Source organism: Grampus griseus, assembly GCF_964374135.1.
Source record: "Grampus griseus genome assembly, chromosome: 5".
NCBI classification, from domain to species: Eukaryota; Metazoa; Chordata; class Mammalia; order Artiodactyla; family Delphinidae; genus Grampus; species Grampus griseus.
This window is the reverse complement of record NC_138998.1, coordinates 98500798-98528313: the sequence shown is the minus strand read 5'-3', so window position 1 is coordinate 98528313 and position 27516 is coordinate 98500798. Positions and strand designations below refer to the sequence as shown.

Sequence of the window (27516 nt, the reverse complement as noted above, 5' to 3'; positions counted from 1 at the left end):
CTATGTGCTTGTAATGCTTTATAATAATAATGATAATTCTACTACCTAGGACTTATAAAATATTTTGTTATTTACTGATATTGTATTATAAAATATTACACTTAATTTTTTCTCACAATAAAATTTATATGAATTGACAAAACTACAAATTTAGATGCTGAGTAAATGTTCCACTCTTTTTTTTTTTTTAAATCTTTATTCAAGTATAATTGCTTTACAATGGTGTGTTAGTTTCTGCTTTATAACAAAGTGAATCAGTTATACATATACATATGTTCCCATATCTCTTCCCTCTTGTGTCTCCCTGCCTCCCACCCTCCCTATCCCACCCATCTAGGTGGTCACAAAGCACCGAGCTGATCTCCCTGTGCTATGTGGCTGCTTCCCACTAGCTATCTATTTTACATTTGGTAGTGTATATATGTCCATGCCACTCTCTCACTTCATCCCAGCTTACCCTTCCCCCTCCCCGTGTCCTCAAGTCCATTCTCTATGGCTGCGTCTTTATTCCTGTCCTGCCCCTAGGTTCTTCAGAACCATTTTTTTTAGATTCCATATATATGTGTTAGCATACGGTATTTGTTTTTCTCCTTCTGACTTACTTCACTCTGTATGACAGTCTCTAGGTCCACCCACCTCAATACAAATAACTCAATTTTGTTTCTTGATGTGCATTTTGTTTACTATAAGTAACTACAACAAACATTAGAAATAGCATATTCACAAAAGTGGGCCATACAGCCAGTTCAGCTACAATAAAAGCAAATTTTAAAAATTGTTCTCGATACCTCCAGTCCCATTGGTGAAAAGTGCAAGGTTGAAATTTAAAGAATAAATGGATAAAAATTGCAAGTCATATTGAGTATTAAAAACCATGATACATAGGTTATGACAAAAATTACCATCCAAGATTTTCTTTTCCCAAAAGGTAAATAATTTGTACATAATGGTTTATGTACCAGAAAAAAAAAAGGAAGAAGAGAATAGTAACATTGTGTTGGATTTCATCAACATAGAGATTTAAATGCACAAAGATCTCTGAGGCTAATGTCAAACCTGAAAAAACTGTAGGCAGTTTTTATACCCTTTAAGACCAATTGCTGCATAATCAGAGGTCATAAGAGGATGAAAGTTTATGTGTGTTCCAAGTAAATGTCTGGCATATACAGCACCTCAGAGGCAGAAAAAACTTGAAAAATACCATTCCCAATGTCTGAAAAGAGACTAAGTGAAAGATAGAGGTGACTCTCATCAGCAGAGAGATGATATCCATGATGGCCAATCCACATGCCAAGAGAGAAGTTGTTTACAGAGAGGAATAAAGTCCAGAATTGAGCCTAAGGAGTCCCCGGCCAAAATTCATTTTTAAAAAAGACAATTTTGGGGCTTCCCTGGTGGCGCAATGGTTGAGAGTCTGCCTGCCGATGCAGGGGATACGGGTTCGTGCCCTGGTCCGGGAAGATCCCACATGCCGCGGAGCGGCTGGGCCTGTGAGCCATGGCCGCTGAGCCTGCGCGTCCAGAGCCCGTGCTCCGCAACGGGAGAGGCCACAACAGTGAGAGGCCCGCATACCGCAAAAAAAAAAAAAAAAGACAATTTTGTTTCAGAAGCACATAAAGTAATCAACTGAATAAATATCAAAAGGAATCTGAGCAGTCAAAATCAGCTCCTTGAAGCCTTCTACATTAAGAAGTTGCCATGATTTACAAAGCACACTATAAATGTTTAAGGAAAATGAACTGAAAGAAAAAAATCAAATTGTGTATTTGAAGTAATATTAATAGTTTTATTGCTATCGATGAACATTATAATCTATAAAAACAGCTTTTGAAGAGAGAAGAATCTGTGTTGAAATAACTATGTGTATGATTTACAAATCCTGAAAGAAAGTTTTAAATTCCCTCTAAATAATTCTACCTTTGACAAGTCATAATCAATAAGCTCTGATGTTAACTAAATAATAGAATGTACCCTGAATATTAGAATATTCATATTAGATATTGTAGCCTAAATTAGATAATGTACCCTGAATACTAGATATTAACATAATAAAATATCAGAACTTACAAATTATGAATACAAATATTATTCCACATATTTATTAAGATTGAAAATTTTTCAAGTTCTTGCCACTAGAAGACCTCATAAAGAAAGGAAGAGTTTTTATAGAATTTACCAAGTAAACAGTGGAAGGGAGTCTCAGTACTAAACTATCTAGCCAAACCCCTTTAATTTAGTGAGAAACTTGAGACTCTAAAGAATTATTCTACTAAAGATCATATACTTAATTATTGCTAAAGCTAGGATTATATAAATAGCATTGATGTGAAATCTGATTTTGGACAATTATGACTTGAAGTCAATTTTATATATTGATTATCCAGGCTTATTTATAAAATGTATTTGTCGGGGCATTTTGGTGAGAAGTCATAAAAATCATATTGTCTTAGTCCAAAAAGAATTTATTGACTCTTGTAACTAGAAATCCAGCATTATTTAGCTGCAGGTATGGCTGGATCTAGGATTTTTTTTAAAGTTGCTTTTAGTCTCTTGGCTATGCTTTATTCTATAATGGCCTCACTCTGCTCACGTGGCAGTCGCTGTATCTAGAGGTTAACTCCCAACTGTTGATACTTCAATTCCAATGAATAATAGTCTTTATTCCTTAATAGTTGTAACAAAGTCCTGGAATTGAGCTTCATTGGCCTGACATGCCATAGGCTCACTGCTGGAGCTCAACAGGGATGGAAGCATAGATTTAATCCCCACCACTACCAAATAGAAACCACACAAAATGAGAGAAGGGAAAAGGTTTTTAAGGAAAATCAATGTGCTCTTCCAAGACCAAAGGAAAATGAGTTGTAGATAAGCAAAAGCAGGAGATGTCCACCACTTTCAATTGGGTTCATTTTTCATTATTAAGATGACATCACATCTGACACACTTAATATCATGATGTTATAGAAAGAGCAATGGGAATGGAGGCAGGGCAATCTAACTGTATAAGATCTAATTGAATAAGTTCACAAACCTTTCGAGTCTACTTTCTTCATGTGTAAATTGTTTTAAAAGTGCATTCGTCTTTGTAATTCTATGACTGATTTGATGAGGATAAAAGAACTTGGTAAATAAAGGCTCATAAGCCAGGAATAAAAATAGGCCTGCTGTATTACTCAACTTCAGAGGACATCATTCATGTAGAATACAATAGAAGAAATCCAGCAATGTTATCTATAAAATGTGGCTAATAATGCCTTCTTTACAGAGTGCTATGATGATTTAATATAGTAATACGTGAAAGGGTCCAGTGTTAGCCACTATTATGGAATGAATTGTGTCCCCCCAAAAGATATGTTGATGTCCTCCCTGCCAGTACTTCAGAATGTGACGTTATTTGGAAATACAGTGGCTGCAGATGTTATTAGTTAAGATGAGGTCATACTGGAATAGGGTGAGCCCTTAACCTAATATGACTGGTGTCCTTATAAGTAGAGGAGAGAGAGACACACAGAGAAGAATGCCATGTGAAGACACAGAGACACGTAGGAAAGAAGACAACCATATGAAGATGGAAACAGTGATTGGAGTGGCTATTTACAAGCCAAGGTACGCTAAGGATTGCAGGCTGTCTCCAGAAGCTAAGAGAGTCCTGGAACCAGATTATTGCTTAGAGCTCTTAGGAGGAATCAGCACTGCCAACCCTGATTTTAGGCCTCCAGACTCTAGAACTGTGAGAGAATATATTTCTGTTTTTTAAGCCACCCAGTTTATATTTTGTCTCAGCAATGCTAGGAAAGTAATAAAGCCACATTGGAGTCAGTCATGGTTAAATTTGAAAGCATTTTAATATTTTCTAAATATGGAACTACTCATATATTTTAAGTCTACTGACATTTTGAAAATAAGAATATTAAACAACCACTGGATTTGCTTTTAATTTTTATTGGAGTATAGTTGCTTTACAATGTTGTGTTAGTTTCTACTGTACAGCAAAGTGAATCAGCTATACATATATCCCCTCCTTTTTGGATTTCCTTTCCATTTTTGTCACCACAGAGCACTGAGTAGAGTTCCCGGTGCTATACAGTAGGTTCTCACTAGTTATCTATTTTATACATAGTATCAATAGTGTATATATATCAATCCCAATCTCCCAGTTCATGCCACCCCCTCTTTCCCCCTTGGTATCCATACATTCGTTCTCTACATCTGTGTCTCTATTTCTGCTTTGTAAATAAGACTGCCTATACCAACTATTTCAGATTCCACATATATGCATTAATATATGATATTTGTTTTTCTCTTTCTGACTTACTTCACTCTGTATGACAGTCTCTAGGTCCATCCACGTCTCTGCAAATGACCCAATTTTATTCCTTTTTATGGCTGAGTAATATTCCATTTTATATATGTGCCACATCTTCTTTATCCATTCCTCTGTTGATAGACATTTAGGTTGTTTCCATGTCCTGGCTATTGTAAATAGTGCTGAAATGAACGTTGAGGTGCATGTGTCTTTTTGAATTATGGTTTTCTCTGGGTATATGCCTAATAGTGGGATTGCTGGGTCATATGGTAGTTGTATTTTTAGCTTTTTAAGGAACCTCCATACTGTTCTCCATAGCAGTTGTATCAACTTACATTCCCACCAGCAGTGCAAGAGGATTACCTTTTCTCCACACCCTCTCCAGCACTTATTGATGTAGATTTTTTGATGATGAATGTTCACACCATCCTGATGGGTGTGAGATGGTATCTCATTGTCACTTTGATTTGCATTTCTCTAATAATTAGTAATGTTGAGCAGTTTTTCATGTGTTTGTTGGCAATCTGTATATCTTCTTTGGAGAAAGGTCTGGTTAGGTCTTCTGCCCATTTTTGGATTGGGTTGGGTTGTTTTTTATATTGAGCTGCATGAGCTGTTTATATATTTTGGAGATTAATCCTTTGTCAGTTGCTTCATTTGCAAATATGTTTTCTCATTCTGAGGGTTGTCTTTTTGTCTTGTTTATGGTTTCCTTTGCTGTGCAAAAGCTTTGAAGTTTCATTAAGTCCCATTTGTTTATTTTTGTTTTTATTTCCATTTCTCTAGGAGGTGGGTCAAAAAGGATCTTGCTGTGATTTATGTCATGGAGTGTTCTGCCTATGTTTTCCTCTAAGAGTTTTATAGTATCTAGCCTTACATTTAGGTCTTTAATCCATTTTGAGTTTATTTTTGTGTATCGTGTTAGGGAGTGTTCTAATTTCATTCTTTTACATGTAGCTGTCCAGTTTTCCCAGCACCACTTACTGAAGAGGCTTGTCTTTGCTCCATTGTATATTCTGGCCTTCTTTGTCATAGATTAGGTGACCATAGGTGCATGGGTTTATCTCTGGGCTTTCTGTCCTGTTCTTTTGATCTATCTTTCTGTTTTTGTGCCAGTACCATACTGTCTTGATTACTGTAGCTTTGTAGTATAGTCTGAAGTCAGGGAGCCTGATTTCTCCAGCTCTGTTTTTATTTGTTTGTTTGTTGTTTTCTGTTTGTTTTGTTTTTTCCTCAAGATTGTTTTTGCTATTCAAGGTCGCTTGTGTTTCCATACAAATTGTAAAATTTTTTGTTCTAGCTCTGTGAAAAATGCTGTTGGTACTTTGATAGGGATTACATTGAATCTGTAGATTGCTTTGGGTAGTACAGTCATTTTCACAACATTGTGTAAATGACTATACTACCTAAACAACCATGCATTTGTATTGGTCATCTCATATATCTTTATAACACTTGCCACTTTTGCCTATTCTGTTCTAGAAAGCCTTTCTTACTTTACTTAACACCCTTCTCTCCCAACTCTCCAGTTATTCCTCTGACTAGCTGTTTTCTTTGTCATGTCCTCCCCTTCCTCTGCCCTTCAATGTTGGTAGAGTCTAATATTCAGCCATCAACCCTCTTCTCTTTTTACTGTGGCCATCGATGACCATTCATGGATTACCAAATTCATAGTTATAGCCAATATCACTCTCTTGAGTTCCAAATATGCAATAGATGGCTGCTATTATACATCTAGATATCAAATGCACAGCTCAAATGGAGTGTGTCCAAAACAGAAGTCACAATCTTTTTCCCAAATATGCGTCTCCCCCAGCATAAACTCCAGAGTTATCACAGATTGTCCCTTTCCCTTACTCTTCACATCTAATCCAGAACCAAGCCATTTTGTTTCTAACTTCTTCACTCTCATATCAGTGCCCTGCCTTTCATCTCCATTACTAACTTGGTTAAATCTCTCATTATTTCTCTCCTGAATTATAGAGAATCACATAAGTTTTATCTCTGCCTCAATTTTTGCTATACTCCAATTCATCCTACCCACTGCTGTAGGAATAATCTTTATAAAATGAAAAATAGATAAAACTACTCCCCTGCTTAAAAATCTTCAAGTTTTTCCACAGATTGATGGAGAGAGTCCAAGTTCTTTGGCAGAATATTCAAGGCCTCATTGATCTGGCACTTGCCTCCTTTCTAGGATGAGTTTTGCTGATTGCTGTGCATACTTCAGCTCTGTTCAACCACTTAAGGTCTCTAGAGCAGCTCCTTATGCCTGGAATGTTCCTCTCCTCTTTCTCACTGGCAAATACTTTTCCTTCTTAGGTTCAAATCAAGACTTCCCTCCACCACATAGTATTATGACTTCCCTTTTTCCGCTACTCAGATTTATTTTATTATTTAAAATTTTTATTCCTCTTATTTCCTATTCAAATATCTAACATAGCACCTAAACCACAGTTTTGCCCTTATTATTTTGTACACATTTGTCTCCCCAAGTACCACATAAAGACAGGGGTTCTCCATGATGTATCTCAATATATGGCACATAATAAGTGCTCAGTGAGTGTCTGCTATATTAATGAACAAAAATGAAAAAATAAAGGGACTTTAAGTGGATGAACAAATGTAAGAGTAAATATTGAATAAGCCCTATAGACCCCCAGTGAAGTATTTCACATGAGAGTAAGTAAGTTCTTGACTCTGTATACATTGGCAGTAGTTAAAAGCACAGACTCTCAAGTCAAGTTGCTTGGATTCCCTGATTGGCCGCTTATTTAGATGACTTTGGGCAAATTTCTTCATTTCCATGCAGAGAGATTGGAATGTAATAGTTCTTTATTCATTGTGTTGTTAGGAAGATTAGCTGAATATATATTTATATTATTAAGACTGTATTATGAAGATGAAATGAGAATATAGTAAATGTTATACACATTGTTAAAAATGCTTTTAAAGACATAAGGTTAGAGGCAAGATTTTTGTTTTAATTGGAAAGAATATTCTTTCTGTCTTCATATATTGAAAAACTCTGAACTTAAATTATTATAAACAATATTTCTGTAGTTCCTAGTACTTTCTAAAATACACATAAAATATATACCTGTTTATTGAAAATAACAAAGTTCTTTCTTTCCTGCTTGAGCAAATGCTTGCTATGATCATATTTTACTCCCTAATGGCTTTTCTCTATTCTGGGATGCAGGACCAGAGAGGGATCATGTAAGTTACCATGGCTTTTGTTGAATCAAACCCTGTTGAATTCCACATAAAAAATAATAATAATAAAAATTAATTAATTATATGTATATGTGTGTGTATATATATATGTGTATATATATATATATATATTCCTTTAATGTGCAGAATCCACTGGCACTTTCACTGGGCCATACTATTAATTTTTATTTCACCCCAGCTACCACCAACAATTTTATTGTTTAAATACATAATAAGGGCTTCCCTGGTGGTGCAGTGGTTGAGAGTCTGCCTGCCGATGCAGGGGACACGGGCTCGTGCCCCGGTCCGGGAAGATCCCACATGCTGTGGAGCAGCAGGACCCGTGAGCCATGGCCACTGAGCCTGCACGTCCAGAGCCTGTGCTCTGCAACGGGAGAGGCCACAACAGTGAGAGGCCCGCATACAGCAAAAAATAAAAAATAAAAAAAAATAATAAGTAGAATTTTAAAAATTAAAATAAATCCAAAATTTACAAGCAGCTCATGCAGCTCAATATCAAGAAGACAAACCACCCAATCCAAAAATGGGCAGAAGACCTAAATAGACATTTCTCCAAAGAAGATATACAGATTGCCAACAAACACATGAAAGGATGCTCAACATCATTAATCATTAGAGAAATGCAAATCAAAACTACAATGAGATATCATCTCACACCGGTCAGAATGGCCATCATCAAAAAATACACAAACAATAAATGCTGGATAGGGTGTAGAGAAAAGGGAACACTCTTGCACTGTTGGTGGGAATATAAATTGATACAGCCACTATGGAGAACAGTAGAGGTTCCTTACAAAACTAAAAATAGAACTACCATATGACCCAGCCATCCCACTACTGGGCATATACCCTGAGAAAACCATAATTCAAAAAGAGTCATGTACCACAATGTTCATTGCAGCTCTGTTTACAATAGCCAAGACATGGAAGCAACCTAAGTGTCCATCAACAGATGAATGGATAAAGAAGATGTGGCACATACATACAATGGAATATTACTCAGCCATAAAAAGAAACGAAACTGAGTTATTTGTAGTGAGGTGGATGGACCTAGAGTCTGTCATACAGAGTGAAGTAAGTCAGAAAGAGAAAAACAAATACCGTATGCTAATAACACATATATATGGAATCTAAGAAAAAAGAAAAGGTCTTGAACCTAGAGGCAAGACGGGAATAAAGACACAGACCTACTAGAGAGTGGACCTGAGGATATGGGGAGGGGGAAGGGTCAGCTGTGACAAAGTGAGAGAGTGACATGGACATATATACACTACCAAATGTAAAATAGATAGCTAATGGAAAGCAGCCGCATAGCACAGGGAGATCAGCTCGGTGCTTTGTGACCACCTAGAGGGGTGGGATAGGGAGGGTGGGAGGGAGGAAGATGCAAGAGGGAGGAGATATGGGGAAATATGTATATGTATAACTGATTCACTTTGTTATAAAGCAGAAACTAACACACCATTGTAAAGTAATTATACTCCAATAAAGATGTTAAAATAAATAAATAAAATCCGTGATACAAATATAAATATGAGGGATTCATAGAAGTGAGTGGTCAGGAAAACTTTATGGAGAAAAAGATCTGTTGGGAGTTAAAGGATACCTGGGATTTGAAAAGGCAAGGAGACAGTATGGAAGGCATTCCAGGTGGGAGAAGCAGTGTGAGCAAAGGTACAAGAGCAAGAACATTCCTGTATTTTGAAGAGAGCATCTCAATCTGCCTTAAGCATTAGGTTTAGATGGGGAGGAGTTAGAATATAAATTGGAAAGGTGTGTTAGGCCGTACTATGGAAAGCCTTAAATGCTAAACCATGATATTTTAACTCTACCCAAAATATAATAGAAAGTTTTGAAGAATGGAGAGATGACAGTTCTTCCTGAAGAGGATGTTGTGCATAATTGCTAGGATAAACTAGAGGTCAAATTCAGGCCAGATTTCAAGGAAATAATCTTCTACCAATTTAGAAGCCAGAATGTAGCAGCAGAGAAGTTATCCTCAGATTCTATTAAGAGCTAAAGGGTCAACCAGAGAAAGGTCATACTAAAAGAGTTCACCTATAGAGTCATGGAAAAAGAGTTTGAAACGGAAAGCCTAAATTCAGGGGTAGACTCTGGGATGAACAGAATTGACACACGGTGGGCAGAGCCCTGGTCAGATTATGTTATCATATATAAACATATCACATATGTCACAGTAGGAAGCTGTCATTTGGGGCAGCAGTCTCACTTGTTAGAGACTTTTGCTTCCAGGGTGGCTGGGAAACTCAGTAAACCCTAACAGGGAAAGAGTAGAAGTAAAGGGACCAATTAGCAGCCCGTTGCAATAGTCAAAATCAAGGGTAGTAAGGGCCAGAGGTAAGATGGCAGAAATGGGATTACAGGGGTAGGCACAAAGAAGATTCAAGAGAAAAACACTACTTTTTAGAAGTTCTAAAGTTTCTCCAAAATTTAAGTGTTAGTTGATAGATTCTGAAGCAGACTTGCAAGCTAATTTCTTGTACTTTTAGAAAAATCAGTCTCTCAGTGACCTGGCTACTGAATTATCATCTCAAATGCCATATTTTCTTAATATTTCATTATGATGTAACCTTCAAAGGACAAAAATTACATATAAGTCATAAATCTTATTTCCCTAGGACCAAAAGAAAGTCTGCCTTGAAATTTGTAATAAAACTCTTTCCTCTATTTCACACTATACAACAGACACACGTTAGACCCCAATTTTTCTGTTACTCAGACTCACCACGAATTTGCTGTTAAATAGCTTTTAATTGAGATCGAACATTAAGAACCTACAAAGAAGTGAATTCTCAGTTCACAAAAGACTGATTGCCAAGCCCTGCAGCATTTATAAACATCAAGGTCAATGTGAAATGTAGGTTAGTGAAACTTGCAAAATTGCTCTGGACTCATAACCACCATTGCAATGTATAGCACAGTTGCAGCTTTTAAGTATACCTCTGCTACCACTTTCTGTCATAAAACCACGAGGTTATTTTGATCCAGGTTTGCTTTTTTCCTTCAGTTAGCATTTTATGCATATATGCAAGCTATCCTTTTAACCTTGTCAATTTATCTAAAGTAGAAGCTTTCTTGGCAATTTATCTAAAGTAGAAGCTTTCTTGGACCAAAATCTATATAGTTCTGATTAATGCCTGTGTCACTTTAAACAGTAATCCCTTAGTTGTTCCCTTTTCCTCTTTTCTGTCTTTGTTTTATACTGATACTTTAATGTGCTTATTGGGTTATAAGGTACTCATAATAATATAAGACCATAGCCACGTAATGGAGTATAATCATAGTAAATGATATCCCACATTGTTCTTGGCTTTCTAATTCCCAGGTATTAAGGCTTAGGAATGTATAAATGTATTAGATAATTTTTATTTTAGGATTCCTCTGTGTTGTTGATTAGCTAGTTCAGGAAAGACCAACTTTGCTGGTGTGATTTCCTTCTCATTTGCCTCTTGTATACCTATTATGTACCAGATACTATGCTATGCATTTTTCCTATGTAGTTTTATTAATCCTCACAAACACTATAGAGCTAATTATAATTATTAGTTCCCCATTTCACGAATAAGGAGTTTAATTCAGAGATGTTAAGTAACTTGTTCAATATCACACAGCTTGTAGGTAGCATATTCAAGATGTGAATCTATGTCTGTCTAACTTTAAAGCTCATACTCTTTAATTATGTTAGGCTAAATTTTCTACTTTCTTCCCACATATTCTTAACAATATCCCCTATCTGTATAACACTCCTGAGTTAAGTATAAGGTAAGGAAACAGTCAAGTTTCTTAGTAAAGAATAATACCAAGCTCTTACCACAGATTTTTACTAACTGTGTCTCTGTTAAATAACTGTGCCACCCAATGACTTGATTTGGAAATTGTTGGACTATTTAAAGTGTAGAGAGTGCTGGTGGAGCTTCTTAATCTTCTTATATGTGTACAAAGAATTCAGTATGAATCACAAGGGTCAAAACCAGCAAGAGAAACTTAAAAGAATAAATATAAAGCAGTGTGCTTTTAGATAATATTAAGTAGAGGGAGTCTTTAATGCAGGTCAACTGGAAAACACCACTGGATTTTAGTTGGCCACAAGCTCAATAATAGATAGCAGTGGGGCATGGCTATCACAAAAAAGCTAACTACATTTTAGGTTCCATTGATATAAGAAAAGGACCATATTTAAGGAATGAAAGAGCCCTTTTATAGTCTACATCTGGTATACTGTGATCAGTTCCAGATGACACATTTTAAAGTTAACATTGACAAAGTAATATTTTTTCCAACAGTAGGGTAACCAGGATGGTAAGATTTTAAAATAAGTGTATGATAGATCAAAATATGTTTATGCTACAGTCAAAAATGTAGGAAGAAATGGAAGGGAAAATAATAGGTCTCTCCAGATATCATTTATGTTGTCACATGCAACTTTAAGACCAGTGGATGGAAGTTTTATGAAGACAAATTTTATATTGATTTTATATTAGTTAGGAAAGCCCAACAATGAAACAGACTGACACATAGCATAGTCACAAAGATGCAAATAGAATAGCAAAAAAAATGTCCAGGATGTCCAGGCTCTTCTCAATTCTAAGATCCCTTACCTGAATGATAGCCCTGGCATTTTTCTTTCATTTTATTTATTAATCTATCATGTCATGTGGACCAAGCCACTTTTCACCCTCTTTTTATTTAAGCAACGTAGAAGAAGGTATTCATTTAATTACTTTGAGAAAGAACTGTGGGTTCCTCTCAGAGCAATCTAAGATTTCATTATCTAATAGAGGGATGGTTTTAACAATCTAATCCTAAAAGTTGAATTTATAGAGTCAATCAATCAACAAGCCTATATTAAGCAGGTAATGAGATACTAATGCAGAAAGGCTCAGTCTGTACTCCTAAGGAGTATGTAAGTCTAGTAGAAGTGACAGAGAAGTTGAGGATTAATACTTGAATACAGTAATATGTGATAGATGAGTGAATGAGGTTGAGGGTAAGCACACTGGATCTATCTAAAGAAGAATGAGAATAAAAGAAAGTTTCCTAGCGGAAGTAACACTTAAGCAGAGTCTTGAAGAATGACTAGAGTTAATTTGGTTAGACAGGTGAGGAAAGCATTTATTATTAGCAGAAAAAGCACATATGAAGAACTGTGAAACAAACCTACAAGTGTTTTCTTATTGTGAGAACAGAAGGTGTATTAAACCAATGTTGGTAGATGTGGCCAGAGAGATTGACAAGTTGAAAGTAACAGAGAGAAAAATTGCGATATTTGTTAAACAAAGGGTTAATATGGAAATTATATGATGAATTGCTACAAATCATTATTTAAGACCCCATTATATAAATGGGGCAAAAATATGAACAATTAGCATAAAAACAAATATGATCAATAAAAATGAGAAAATATATTCCATTTCATGAGTATCTAGTAATATCCAAATTAAAACCAAAATTAAATCATTTTACCTATTTAATTAGCAAAAATTAAGGATATTAATAATATTAGTGCTAGGGAGGAGATGGGAAAATAAGAATGTACTTGTCATTCACTATTGATAGGAGTGTAGATTGACATAGATTTCTGGTGGACTATTTGAAAGTATCTTATTTTAAAATGAACATATTGTTCAACTCCAGAACTCCACAACTATGTAACTATTCTAGATGTCCACACAATAACCTAAATACTCACTGGGAAGAAAATGGTTAGATAAATTATTGCATATTTGCTCTAGTGAATATTATGAGGCAGTTAAAAAGATGGCGGTAGATCAATATCACGAGGGGTCTCGAAAACAGGGAATCAAGTTTAAACATAAAAAAATCAAGTTAAGAGCCAGATATGTTGCATAATCTCATTTGGTTAAAAAATCCACAAAATGAAACTGTTGATTTTCCTATCTATGTATGTTAACATACATCACATACAAAAACATCTGAGAAGACCCATATCAAAATGATAGCAGCAGGGGCTGGGATTAGATGAATAATAAAAAGGGAATTTTCATTGTTCTAAGTTATTTAAATTTTAATAACAATATATTTGTGCATTACAGTGTAATTTAAATTATAAGCATTATTCTTAAATCTGTGGGGAGCCCTTAAAAGGCTTTAAGCAGGGAAATCACATAAACACATTCGGATCTTAGTAATATCCTTCTGCCAGCTGAATATAAAGGGGATTGGTGAGAAGTTAAACTGGAGTTAGGGAAGCCAATGAAAAAGTGATGGCAGTAATCCAGAGTATCAAATAATGCTGGACTTAACTAAGATTGTGCAATTTCAGTGATGATGGAAAGAAAGAGATGACCAAGAAAGATATTTACTACATAGATTTCATAGGACACCACCCCTTAGAATAGGAAGGTGATTGTGAGACAGGAGTCTAAATGACCCTCAATTTTCCAACTTAGAAATTAGCTGAATGGTCAAGTCCATTCACTGAGTTAAGGAATCCAAAGGGGTGTGTGTATTAGGGGATGGATTATAGGAATTGTGATTCTTAGATCCTTGCTATCTTGAGGAATTGGGGGTTTTGAATAGGTTGGCTATCTGAAAGATTTTTTTTATCAAATCTTTTTTTCCAAGAGCAAAGTACCTATCCTCTATAGAAGGGGTCAATGGCAAATGGGTTCCATCTAAATATCCTAGATTTCTATGAAGTTTCGAGAAATTTCTAGATTTCACACAAAGTTTGTCAGTGGATTTTTCCCTTTAGTAATCCAGGGAACAGCTACATCTACGTGTGGTAGGGATGGCATCATTGTGGGAGAAAGTATATCAATCTCATCCTCTAAAGAGTTGTACCCCTCCCGCCTTCCCCCCATCCACTCACCAACCAGCCTGAGCAGCTAACATTCAGGTGGAAGCCCAAGCTTTGAGCAGTGTCTTCTGTCAGAATAGTCTAAGTGCACGCTGACTTATAAGTCTTGACAAATTTGGATTCTTTGAGTCAGAAATACTTTTTGCCCTCAAGGTGATCCCAATGGAACTTAAGTGGAAGAAGAATTCAATTCGAGAAGACTACTTGTTTTCCTAAATTCAAAGCGTACCATCTTTATTTAATCTATATACTTTGTTTTATTGTTGAAAATGAAAATAAAAATGCGTTCATGTATAAAACTGACATTAAAATTAGATTAGAAATGACCCATGGGATGTTTCCATTTATCAATCAGAATTCATCAAAAGTAAAAGGTTTATATCTAAATAATGGTAGAAAGTATATAAGAGTCATTCAGTCATGCATTAGTTTTTACTATGTAGAATAATACTCTAGACTAGCCAGAATGATAATTATGAAGGTTGTTTCAAATTCAAAGTGTGAGATGAAGTCATCGCAGGATATTGATGCAGTTAATTCAGGGACCAAGCATGTTAAAGGAGGACAAATTAAACTATCAGTTTATAGTTAGATTCTGTTGGGAGTGACAGAAAATCCCATATAACAGTGGATCAAAAGAATAAAAACTATTTCTCCACACATGAGCAACATCCAGAGGTAGGCAATCGATAGCTGGAAGGATGCCTTCATGATTCTCAAAGACTCAGAACCTTCCTTGAGTGGCTATCCTCAGCACACAGTCCAGGATGGTTGCTTAGCTCAGTGCTTCAAGAAGGAGGAAAGGGTAGCCACGGTCATATTTCCTCCATTTAAGGGCACTTCCTCTTACACTCATTGGTCAGAACTTAGTCATATAGCCTCATCTGGATGCCTAAGGAAGCTGAAAAAATATTTATTCTGGCCAGCAAGTACCAGCTAAAAATCAGGGGTTCTGAAACGAGGAAGAAGGAAATAGACATTGAGCCACCGTCAGTTTCTGCCATCAGGACGTCAGATAATGACTAGAGATGCAGGATATTCCTCAGTCACCAAATATGAACTGAAGTTGTTCCTTTTGTGGGATAACCAGCATGTGCTCGAAGCATGTTAGTCTTTTTCTTTCTTTCTTTTTATTTATTTATGTATGTATGTATGTATGGCTGCTTTGGGTCTTCCTTGCTGTTCGTGGGCTTTCTCTAGTTGAGGCGAGCGGGGGCTACTCTTCATTGTAGAGCGCGGGCTTCTCATTGCAGTGGCTTCTCTTGTTGCAGAGCACGGGCTCTAGGCGCTTGGGCTTCAGTAATTGTGGCTCGCAAGCTCAGTAGTTGTGGCATGCAGGCTCAGTAGTTGTGGCACGTGGGCTCTAGAGCGCAGGCTCAGTAGTTGTGGTACACGGGCTTAGTTGCTCCACGGCATGTGGGATCTTCCGGACCAGGGCTCGAACCCATGTCCCCTGCATTGGCAGGCAGTTTCTTAACCACTGCACCACCAGGGAAGTCCCAGCATGTTAATCTTTAAAAGTTGTTTTGGGTGGGGTATTGTTACAGAGTCAAGATTATTCTCAAGTTTTTTCATAAGATACATATTTTAAATCAAAGAAAAAGTATCTCAGGAAAATAAAATTTGTTTCATTGAAGACTGAATGTTTGAAAAAGTTTTATACATTTGTTGATTGTGTGAGATTGTGCTAAAAATTTGGTGAATCAATACTTTATAAACAGAGACACATAAACATAAAACTTCATCCTTATGCAACTGTTTTTCTTTGATCTATATATGTCATTTACCCCAAAACCTATCTCCTCTTCATTGTTTATTTCATCGCAAGCCTATTCCACTATTCAGTATTTATCTTTGCCAGCACATCTTTTCTACAATTTGCTAGATTACAGTTAAATCTATACTTAAATACAAACTTTCTGGGACTCACTCCAAACTCAGAGGTTGTGATTACAGTTAAGAAATGATATTGTCACTTGCTTTTTCCTTCCCTGAAAATACTTTATCTCCTTGGGTCACTGCCATTCAGTGCTGTGAAAATGTAATTTGAAAAGCAAGTTTAAATGGGGCTTTCTAATTAAGCTGCATTCATTTTTACTTTCCCAACCCTGTACCCACGTTACCCTGGAGTTAACATTCAATGTGAGATCTATATGCCTTTCAGTATGAATGGGTAACTCTCAATGATTGAGTTTGAGCCAACTGCTCATTCAGCTGAAGTGAATTAAGGCTTCTAGGGCACCAGGGTACCATTTAGCAAATTACCTCATCCAGCACACTAAATTTGCCTCACATGGGTGAACAGCTTTCTTCCAGGGAGCAGTTTCATCACCCCAGTTCTCCACTGGCCCAACTTTATTGGTGCTAAAGGGTGATTCACATGACACAACATTTACCCACAGCCTCAGACAATAAGACTGTATAATGATGTGCTCCATTTAAGAGCACAGGTGCCAGTATTTAAAGGGTAAATGAGAGAGCTGTTTTCTTTGGATTTTTTTATAAATCAAATGTAAACGAAAGTGCATCATTATTCTCTAAACTCTGAAACTGTAAAATTTGGTGATAAATTCACCACTGTATAATAAAATGACTTGGCCCCTTAAAAGTATCAATAAACAAGCATCGTTTTCTTTTAGTACTAAGGCAACAACATGTACACAAAATGCGCCTATTTAAATAGCAATAAAATTGAATGTAATACTTTGAAAGCAGGAAGTTTTTCTCATTTGCCAATAAAAACGTTCTCTTAATTTTAACTCAGTCCTGTTCTTCTCTTAGGTATTAACTCCAGACACTTATTGGTTCCTTTCTGGAAAACTAACATCAAGAGCATAAAATATATTTTGTGGTACCATAATTTGTTAAATGATGCTTTGATAGTGGCTGGGTGCCCAAAGAGCCCATGCAGAAATAAAATGCACTCAAACTGCTTCCAAATGTTTTCCTGTCCACATATATCATGTCAGAAGCTGCAGTTTCTCTCACACTGTCACTGTATCCAAGAAGCTATAGTCATTCAGCACCACTAGCAGAACATTTTCACAAACTACCCAAATTTACATCCAAGCCAATATTTAGAAGGTAATGAAAAGCATGTATGTAAGGTGAACCAGTAATCTATGATACAAGAGTCTGAAATTGTCTTGGAACTAGCTCTGAAGAACAAATGAATGGGAGCGTTTTCAACAGTGAACAACGCCTGCCAGCCTTCTTTCTCTCACTTTTTCTCTGTACGAAATCCCTGAATCTCCTTCAGTAGTTCACACAGAACAAGATGTACTTGGATCCTCATTTTGAATTCAGTCTAATGGCCCGCCAAGGATAACCTAATGGTAAACAGTCGTGAAAGTGGTAGCACAGTGAGAGGCTGGAATATTGTCAGTGGAGACGTTATTTCAGGCAGTCTCAACATGCCCAGTTCATGTGGCTTAAGAGTACTAAAATCAGGCTTCTTTAAGTCTGTTTCCATGTTCTCCCTTTTTATCAGGAATGAGTGTTATCTCAGACTGGACCTTAAAGTTAAATTAATATAGGCCTCAAAGGCATCAAGCTTAAAGAAAGGAATAGCCTCAATAAAAAATAAAAGATACATTAAACTGGATAATGCCTGACTCTTTTCAAGCTCATTTCACATTTAGGTTCTCCTTTGAAAATAGAGCCCAACACAGGTATTAGTTTGCTTCAGGCCGTAGTTGAAGTTGCTGGCTTGTTTCTAAGAGAGTCGGGCCCCCAGAGAACGTCATCTCTAGCACTGTGCCTCACCTTTCTCTTGGGCTTAAACAGTTCAGATTGCTCTCCCCTCAAAAGCTTCTCTCCTTGCCCCTTCAATCATAAATGAGAGGGCACATAGGCAAGACTGAAAGAAATGAATGAGAGGATATGTGTGGAGACCCCCATATCTGGCTGTTAGTGTCATTCACTGTCCGTCTGTCTGTCTGTTAATAAAGAATATAGGAGCTAGTGAGAGTGGCTTTACATGTCACAACATTTTTTTTTTTTTTTTTTTTTTTTGCCGTACTCGGGCCTCTCACTGCTGTGGCCTCTCCTGTTGCGGAGCACAGGCTCCGGACGCGCAGGCGCAGCGGCCATGGCTCACAGGCCCAGCCGCTCCGCGGCATGTGGGATCCTCCCGGACCGGGGCATGAACCCGTGTCCCCTGCATCGGCAGGCAGACTCTCAACCACTGCGCCACCAGGGGAGCCCCACAACATTTTTATGACTCTAATGATATTTTGACTCACCTGCTAAACCCGTTGCAACTTAGAAGTTGTTATCAAAGCCAACAATAACATTGTCATGAATAAGGAAGATGAAGATATGCTTTGTAGTTGCTGGTTTTAAAAGTTATCGTCACAAGTGACCCCTAAATGCAAATAGCATGCCAAGTTCTGTTGGAAATATAAAAATGAGAAGCTCTTCATGGAATTTATTATAAGATATGTCATCAACAGGAAGAATTATACTGCAAGGAAAAAAACGTGATAGTGTTATATGTGAGAGAAGGAAAATAGCCAAGAAAGGTGGGTAGGCAGGTCCTCCTTGACTGTCTATTTTGTGCTAGGCATTTTATAAGCACTCCCTTGTACAACTGTCTTCATAACTGACTATTTCCACATGTTACCTAAATGGGAACTGAGCCTCAGGAAGTGGAAGTGACTTCATGGTCATCCAGCAAGCTACAGCACATAAGGTTTGACCTTGGATCCCTCTGACTCCAGCACTTGTGCCCTGTGGTTGACAATGATTCCTGCAGTGACAAAATGAAAAGTCTCTTAAAAGAGGTGGCACTTAGGCAGGGCATTTAGAATGGATCAGACCACGAGGCAGCATTCTCACTTTGTGCTGGGAGTAAGCAACACATTAAAGGAACAATTAATATTCTAGTATGTTTGAACTAAGAAGTAAAGATATTGAAGCCACTCTTATGTATTGGGTTTGTGCTCAGCAGTAAGGAGATTTTGAGATTTTGAAGCTGAAAAGTGACATGATCTGAACTGGAACTACTCGGGGAGGATTCGTCCTAAGTGTTTCCACCATGCATGGTTGCAGGGAATGACGTGGAGAGAAATCCCACATGCTTACCTCAAGCAAAAAGTAGCTTCCTGGAAAAGTGGATGTGTCTTTGCCACCACCATTGCCATTATGGTGCCACCCCAGGCATACATTTACGGTAACAGAATTGATGTAAAATCATTAGGGACTTGATTAGTTTTGTTCTCTGTTGGCTGCTCTCAATTATTTTCAAGACCAATCACGTTCCCTGATTATTTCAAGACCAATCCAATTTTCAAAATGGTAATTAGTAAACCAAATTATCCTGCCATCTACTCCACACCATATAGATACCAAATGAGTATGATTCTGACCTGAAAAAGCCAACAAAACTTTGAAAGGAATTTAAATATCTTAACCTTAATTGAGAAATGTCTGGTAGGTACTAACACATTTTTTGTAGATAACACTGCCAAGGGTGTTATCATCAATATCTGGCAGGGAAACTAAATTCATATTTTGTACAGAATAGAGCAACAATGTGATGTACCTGACAGCAGGATACATGCTAGCAACGAGTGGCCAGTCTGGTCCGTAGGCAGCCTTGGAAAATTACAAAAAGGCAAATGCAGCCTGCCTCATGACCTCTTTATCAGGTGTGCTAAAGGTGCAACCCTCCCTTTAGTAATGTGACAGATATACCCATAGTTCATAAATATTAAATCATAGCACACGTTAGCTGTGAGCTAAATAGATCTAGCTTTCATACAAAGGCTTCTTAGCAGCTCCTTAGCTGACTCCTTGGCACCTGAAGTGTAAAAGCATTTTTAAAGAACAGATAGTTTAAAAGTCTGACCCAAGAAAGAAAAGGCTGGGTCGGCATCTGCCAACCAAGACCCTCAGTCAGGAGGACACACTTTTCAATTTCAGTTCACTGCATCACCACTTCTTAGGAAAAAGAATTCTAGAATTTTAATCTGTCCCTGGTTCCTAAACATTGGCTCTGCGTAAGCATTTAAAGTAGAAGGTTATAAATGTCATTGAGCTTGAATAATTATGTACAGTTTTGATGATATTTATATTATTAGAGTATACATGGTTTAAAAAGCTCTGACATCAAGAAAATTCAGTCTATTATTTATCCAGATAAAGTCAAGCTTTGAACTCTTCATCTAAGATGGTTTTAATTCAACTCAATAACTATTACATTGAGCTCCTACCATGCACAAGTTCTGGGATTGGTTATACAGGAGGGAATAAGATGTGCGTGACTCATCCCTATTCTGAAGGAATCACAACCTGGTGGGGAAGACAAACATGTCAGCCAGAAGTCACCAGCTGGCAGCCCACAGGCTGAAGTCAGCTAAGAGGTGTGTTTTATTTGATATCTACAAGGTTCTTTAAAACATTTGAATTCATTGTCCTTAGCCAGAACTTTTACCCTTCAGCTGGACTCAGTGCCTTTGTCACCAACCTGATATATATTGTACTTGACAGGTCCCAAAAGGCATTGGAGTTTGGTATCATAAAATTGTAAACAAATAAATACTGTCCTTATGATAGCATTTTACCTCTATTATAGTACCAACGTTAACAGGGGCACCGCAGGAGGAGTAGCAAGTTCTCACCAGGTTCAGTAGGCATGTTTTCACAGAAGGCAGAGGGCCTTCCAGGAGGAAGAAATATCATGGAGGCCTGGAGACATGAAATCATAGGTCAAGTTTAGGGAATTAAAGAGAAGAAATATTTGTCCCTCATTTATTAAACACTTACTGTCAGCCATTAATAGGCACTTCCTAGATGATCCACAATAAACCAATGTAAGCGTTTATTATTAGCTCCATTTTTCAAATGAACAAACTAAGTATCAGAGAAGGTAAATAACTTAACCAAGATTAATCATATGGTGAATGATTGAGTCAGCAGAGTTCTGCTTGCCCTCAAGCCTAGGCATTTTCACTAGTAAACCTGATGGATGTACTGGCAGATTGCAAATTTAGTCAGGATACTTTTTTGATAATTAAAATTCCAGGTGCTACTGAACATAAACATAGGTAAGACTGCTGGACAGAACCCATATTTGGGGAAAATATAGGCTTCATTTAATGTAGCAGTAGAATAAAAATTAAGTAAACAGACTTTTAAGCTTAAAGGACATTTAGGGAAGTTCTACTCCAAGTTAATTTTACAGGTTAGGAAACTAGGTATTTTTTAAATATTTTTTTTAAAGTTAAAGAACTTCTGTATTAAATATTAATTAAAATGTATTTTTCAATAAGTGTTCTTGATCAGCTTCAAAATATTTTAATTCTCCTTGTTAATGCTATAGTTTTAAAAATAATTTACAATAACAGTTTTATCACACATATCTTACAAGTTTAAAAATAACTCAGGAAAATCTGAAAATTTCTTTTTAAAAGCACTGAAGATGAACTCATAAAAATCTAGCCATGAAACTGCCCTTTTTGCTTCAATAATTTTATTATGACCTATTGAACAACAGGATGAGAAGTCTATAAAATTCATATTGCAGTGACCTGAAGGATTAAAAAAGAAGCCAAAACAAAGCAGTGATTGCATGATCTTTTAATTGTATTTGGTGTCGATGAATCTACATGGAGATTAGCTGTGCTAAAAGGAAAATACTAATTTCATTGTAGGCATATTTCCATTTAGAAGAATTTAGGAAATGGGCAAAAGTTTGTAATTGTATCTTTGGCTTAGCTTAGTTAGAATCATTTCCTGAAAATAATAGTGTCATATCAAAAAATATTTTATTTCCACTTTTTGTACTAGAAATGTGTCATAGTGCCAGGTAAAAAAAAGGTGCTTCAATAAATATTTACTGGATAAATGAACGAGTCCATAAATGGATAAAAGGATAAATGAATGAGTCATTCATAAACAGAGTGATTCTCTCTCACATTCTAAGCCTAATTAAAAGTTAGCTCTTGGCTAGTCATTAGAAAGTTGCCACTGACCTGGGAAGCAAGTAAGCAAGCAGAGTATTTCCTTAGATCCTAGCAAGATATTTGCCTAAGGAGCAATTTGTCACTTTTCATTCATCATTGAAGTATCCACTTATTCAGCTTGCACTCTGTGCATCTTCTGATCTACTTAGAAGAGACCAAGTTGGGTTCCCAGCTGGCCCATCTCAAGCTTTACAATAAAGCAGGAATCTTTTCTGTACCAAATTAGACAGAGCAGCTTACTTTTTTGTAGACTGCATGCTTACATAAAGAGACCAAAAATAAAGTTCTCAGTGGAGTGAAAGAGTCATTCTTCCAATGCCTTACATGAAAATAGCTCTTCTTACGGTTGCTGGTCCTCTTCACTGGTGATGTAACTGTTAGAGTCTGAGTCTTCATCCACCATCACAGAAAATTAGGAAGCATGTGTTCAAACAAAACTAATGAGCTTATGGTTTTCTTTTACTTCTCTCAGAGAAAGAAAGAATGTGTAATGCTATAAATTATTGTAACAGAAGAAGAAAGAGACACATACATGAGATACACAAGGAGTGGAAGGAAACACAAACAATCTGACAAAGAAGGGACAGCTGAAATTAGAGGATAGATAGATAGATAGATGGATAGACAGGCAGGAAGGCAGACAGACAGACAGATAGGGAAAGAGGTAGAGAATCTCTGAAGGTTCAGAAGTGAGCATTTCTCAGGAAACACAGCCCTTCAACATAGCATTTGGTTTAACAAACTATGTTACCACTGAACTTTGAAATTATTCATACTGTAGCTCAGAGATACCATCGTTAACCAAAACCACACAGTTATGAAGAGGCTGCTATGTGTCAGTTACAGAACTCTATACTGGATACTTACGGGTGAAGAAAGGATCTCTACTCTGAATGTATACATACTCAATTCTTAGCTCTCCAAATTTTTGGTCTTGTCCCTAACAGTAAACATTTTTGAGCCCAAAATCTCTACTATATGAATACTAATTTATGTCATATATATCTATTATTTTACTGTATTTATTATAGTTTTATATTTATTATAAACCACTCACAAAATATATTTAAAGGAATGAAATTAAAATATTTTGAGATAATATTCATTTATATATTAATAACACAGACTTTATCAATTTAGGTCTGATTGTAAGTTCAGTTTATTTCAATACTTGCTTTCAAATAATAATCACACCACACATAGGCACAATATACATAAAATGCTACATATCAGGGCCAGGTTTGTTATGTTATGTGTAAATCCCTGTTTTTAGTATTGTTCCCAGTGACTATTTGTGATCTACTGTTTTTAGATCAGATTAAATCATCCTTGCATTTCATATTGTGCTTGAAAAAGAACTCATTTTAGGAGTTGAAGACAGAGTTTCCATACTCTATATTTATTTAATATACTCACATATGTGCACATGTTTTTTGTTTTTGCGGTACACGGGCCTCTCACTGTTGTGGCCTCTCCCGTTGCGGAGCACAGGCTCCGGATGCGCAGGCTCAGCGGCCATGGCGCACGGGCCCAGCCGCTCCACGGCATGTGGGATCTTCCTGGACCGGGGCACGAACCCATGTCCCCTGCATCAGCAGGCAGACTCTCAACCACTGCACCACCAGGGAAGCCCTGCGTACATGTATTTTAAGTTTCCAATTCTAAATTGTTTGTCTGTCTTGAATTAAGACTATGCATTCTTTGTCTATACGTAGATCAAATGGTTATCTGCAAAAATACAGCCTAATGGAAACAATTTGAAGGAGTCAAATCTCAAAAGTTCATGTTATAGGGATACTGCCCTTATTAAACTTTTCGGAATCAAAATTAAATTATTGATATGTAATCTTCGAAAAAAGGATTTGTTCTATTGGGGATATGTGTATGTATGTGGGGGAGGGGTAGTTCTTCATTAGAAAATTTAATTAATCTTTATTTCTGTTTCCCATCTAAAGAGATTTCTTTTTTAAAAACATTAGGGCTAATAGTATTATCTTATATTTATGATAATTTACTCACATTTAAACCTCACAAACAGCCCCGTTATGTAGGGTCAGTTATTTTCATTTCACAGAGGAGAAAGTTGAGGCACAAAGAGTTTAAGGTCATAGTTTGTTATTGTTATCTTTTACACAAATTCTTAATGATATCTAATTTCTAATATAAAGTTATTTCAGAGAGATTGCTGCAATATCAAATGAAAACTGGGATTGTTTTTCACTGAGTTTGTGCTAAATATATTTTATTATAATTCTTTGAAAACTGCTAACTCTACAGGCAAGATTATTCTCAGATGATCTGAGTGATCAGTCCTCCATTAATTAATGTCAGAATACAGGCTACACCAACTTCTTCACACTGTTTCTTTACCTCATTATATGACCTATTCATTAGCAACCATTTTTTTAGGATTCTTTATTCTCAGACAGTGTCTTTCAATGGGTGCTACCAGCATTTTGAGAGAGAATTCCCATTTGTGCAGGCAGGATACCACTTACTGCAATGCCTTCAGCATGCATCCTGACCCCCACCCACTAAACACCAGTGATGTCTTCCCACAGTCATAATGTGCAAGGCTCCCTAAATGCATTGAGAACCGCTGAGTTAATGAAAGACATAAATCACCAACCCCTGCAGCCAGTGACTTATGTTAATCTTATCTTATATCAGTAGTTAATAGTGTCTTTTATCCATCTGATATCCATAAGTGTTTGAAATTATATTAGAGTAGGGTTACCAGGTTTAGCAAGTAAAAATACAGAACACCTAGTGATCTGGTAACTCTATATTACAGACAGTATAATGCTAATGTCACATGTTGGTCTCTCTTTAACCCACAACTCAAGATCACTAACAAATTGGAAACTCAAGAATTTGAGATTTAGAAAAGCATGTATGAAGTGACACATTTTACATTTCAAACTTGTAATGGCTAGAGGAATACTCTCATCACATAAAAATCTAATTTGTATTAACAAATACTTAGGCTATTGAAAGTAACTAAAATCAAAATACTCGTGGAAATTTATATTTCTCCTGGTATAGATAGTAGACGTTGTTTATTATTAAGCTACAATGTAATTGATTAATAAATTCCACCATTACTTAAAAAAAAACCCAGTCAGATGGGGTCAGCAACTTAAGAAATAGAGCAAATCAGACTAAAATTATTTCATATCAAATTCCAAAAGGTTTGTGAACTTAATTTCTTGCAAATTAAGAGATAAGGGAATTATAACAAAGAATAACTTCAGTTTTCCTGATTGAACTGTGAAAATGTAGAGCTGTAGTGTTTCCTGCAATCTCTATCGACATGGCTGACCTTAAGAAGAAACTGTTAAGACGTTATCACACAATGTGATATCTCAATGGAATATATATTCATGCACACCACCTTTCCTCTTTGTTTCAGATATAAAAAATGACAGTTACTTAAGGAAGAGATGCCACAATAAATGAAAGACCTTTTAACCCACAGTAAAGAAACATAACAAAGCCATTATGAATGATGCAGCAAGTTTAGGAAAATGAAAGCTGCTATTAAAGATGACAGGCCGTCACAACAACAAAAGTAGTAATCAGTGTAATTGTAGCAATAAAATAATATTTGTATTTAGTTTCTTTCAAGGAGTTAAAATAATGGACATCTTTTCTAAGTTAACAGTTTTGAATAATGTTGGCAAAAATAGCAAAAACTCAGATAAAAAGCTCTAAATGTAAAGCAGATGAACATTATCCAGTCACTGTTCTACATGCTTTTGTTTTCCTTCAGATTTCCTTTAAGATAATTACATTTATGTCTCTTTTACTTTCCTCTTCATGACGATGATATTCTTTTTCTTTATGATCTAGTGTTCTTGAACCAGGCTTCTGATTGCTTGACTTCAATAAATCCACAGCTAAAATTGGATCATTTTTGTTTTTCACAGCATGTAATAAAATCTGAATTTCTTGTAATTATTTTCCCTGTTGTAAAATCCCCATTTCTTTTGTAACTTTAAATAAGAATGCTTTATAAATATATAATTATCTCCACGTGGTATTCAGTGAAGCTCCTTACATTAATGAGTGTTTTCGCAGATGATGATGAAACATTGCAGTGCGGGAAATGCCTTGCGTGGGCAACACCGCACACAGGCTTATGTTAACTTTATGCTCGGTGATAAATATCCCATGTAGTAACAAAAGAGTAATTAATTTCACTGTTCATGGAAAGTTACCTCAGAGCACTTTCTGGCTTACATTTGGCATTTTTGCCACACCTCTGAATGTTTAAGGGACTCCAGCTCTGCTGGGCCATTTTACTAAAGCCCCGTAAAATACACAACAAAACCAGTTTATGCACAGTATAAGACACTCTTTCTATGCTTTCTTTAATCCAGTGCACAATATATAGACCTCACCCATGAAAACATTCATTGTAACTTTGCTCTTTCATAAAAACATCTCTAAAGATCTAATAAATGCTGCTTTTTCTTTAGCAACAACTTTCTCCATAGAAGCAAGATATAGACAGTACGGTATACCACATCCCTTTAGTCCTGGTCAAAGTTCAAAGAAAAATCAAATCTTAACTTATTTTAGGTGCAAAATTTGTGTCAAAGAACAGAGCAAAGTCTTTTCAAAAATACAGGACTTGCTAAATTTGAACTGGGTCTCTACATGTGAAAACTGCTGTGCCTGATGGGGGTTTCAGAGGTCTCGAATGAGACGCATTTCTTACAACTATCAGTGTAACTTGCTTTTAGGGTATTACTGTGATTTAAACTCAGATATACTATATCAATTACCAGTGCTGCCCATGCACTAATATTGCATGTATATTACATTTTCTTCTGAATGATTTTAGTAGCTTTCAGGTCACTGAGACACCGAAATGTAATGCCGCTATTCCAAAGTGCTAAGTTTCTAACTCGTATTCAGGGGATCTCAATCTCCCATATAGGAAATGACTCATTTATTTTTAATCTATAGTGGAAAGACTTTGTACTGGGAGTCCACCAGCCATGTGATATCACTTCCCCGACTCAGTTTGCTGGTCTCAAAAAAACCAGATTTTTTTGACTGGATGATCTCTAAAGTCCTTTTCAGCTCTGATATTCTTTTATTCTGTGATTCATTATATTATTTTATGGATAAGCATCCAAGTAGTTTACGTTTTTTTT

The 27516-nt window shown here is 36.4% G+C and overlaps 1 protein-coding gene across 4 annotated transcripts in view; it reads left to right on the top strand.

Moving 5' to 3' along the window:
* The window catches only part of EPHA6 (EPH receptor A6), a gene marked incomplete at its 5' end in the record, with an annotated part of 858058 nt that overhangs the window by 665564 nt on the left and 164978 nt on the right, over window positions 1-27516 (top strand). The window lies entirely within an intron of this gene.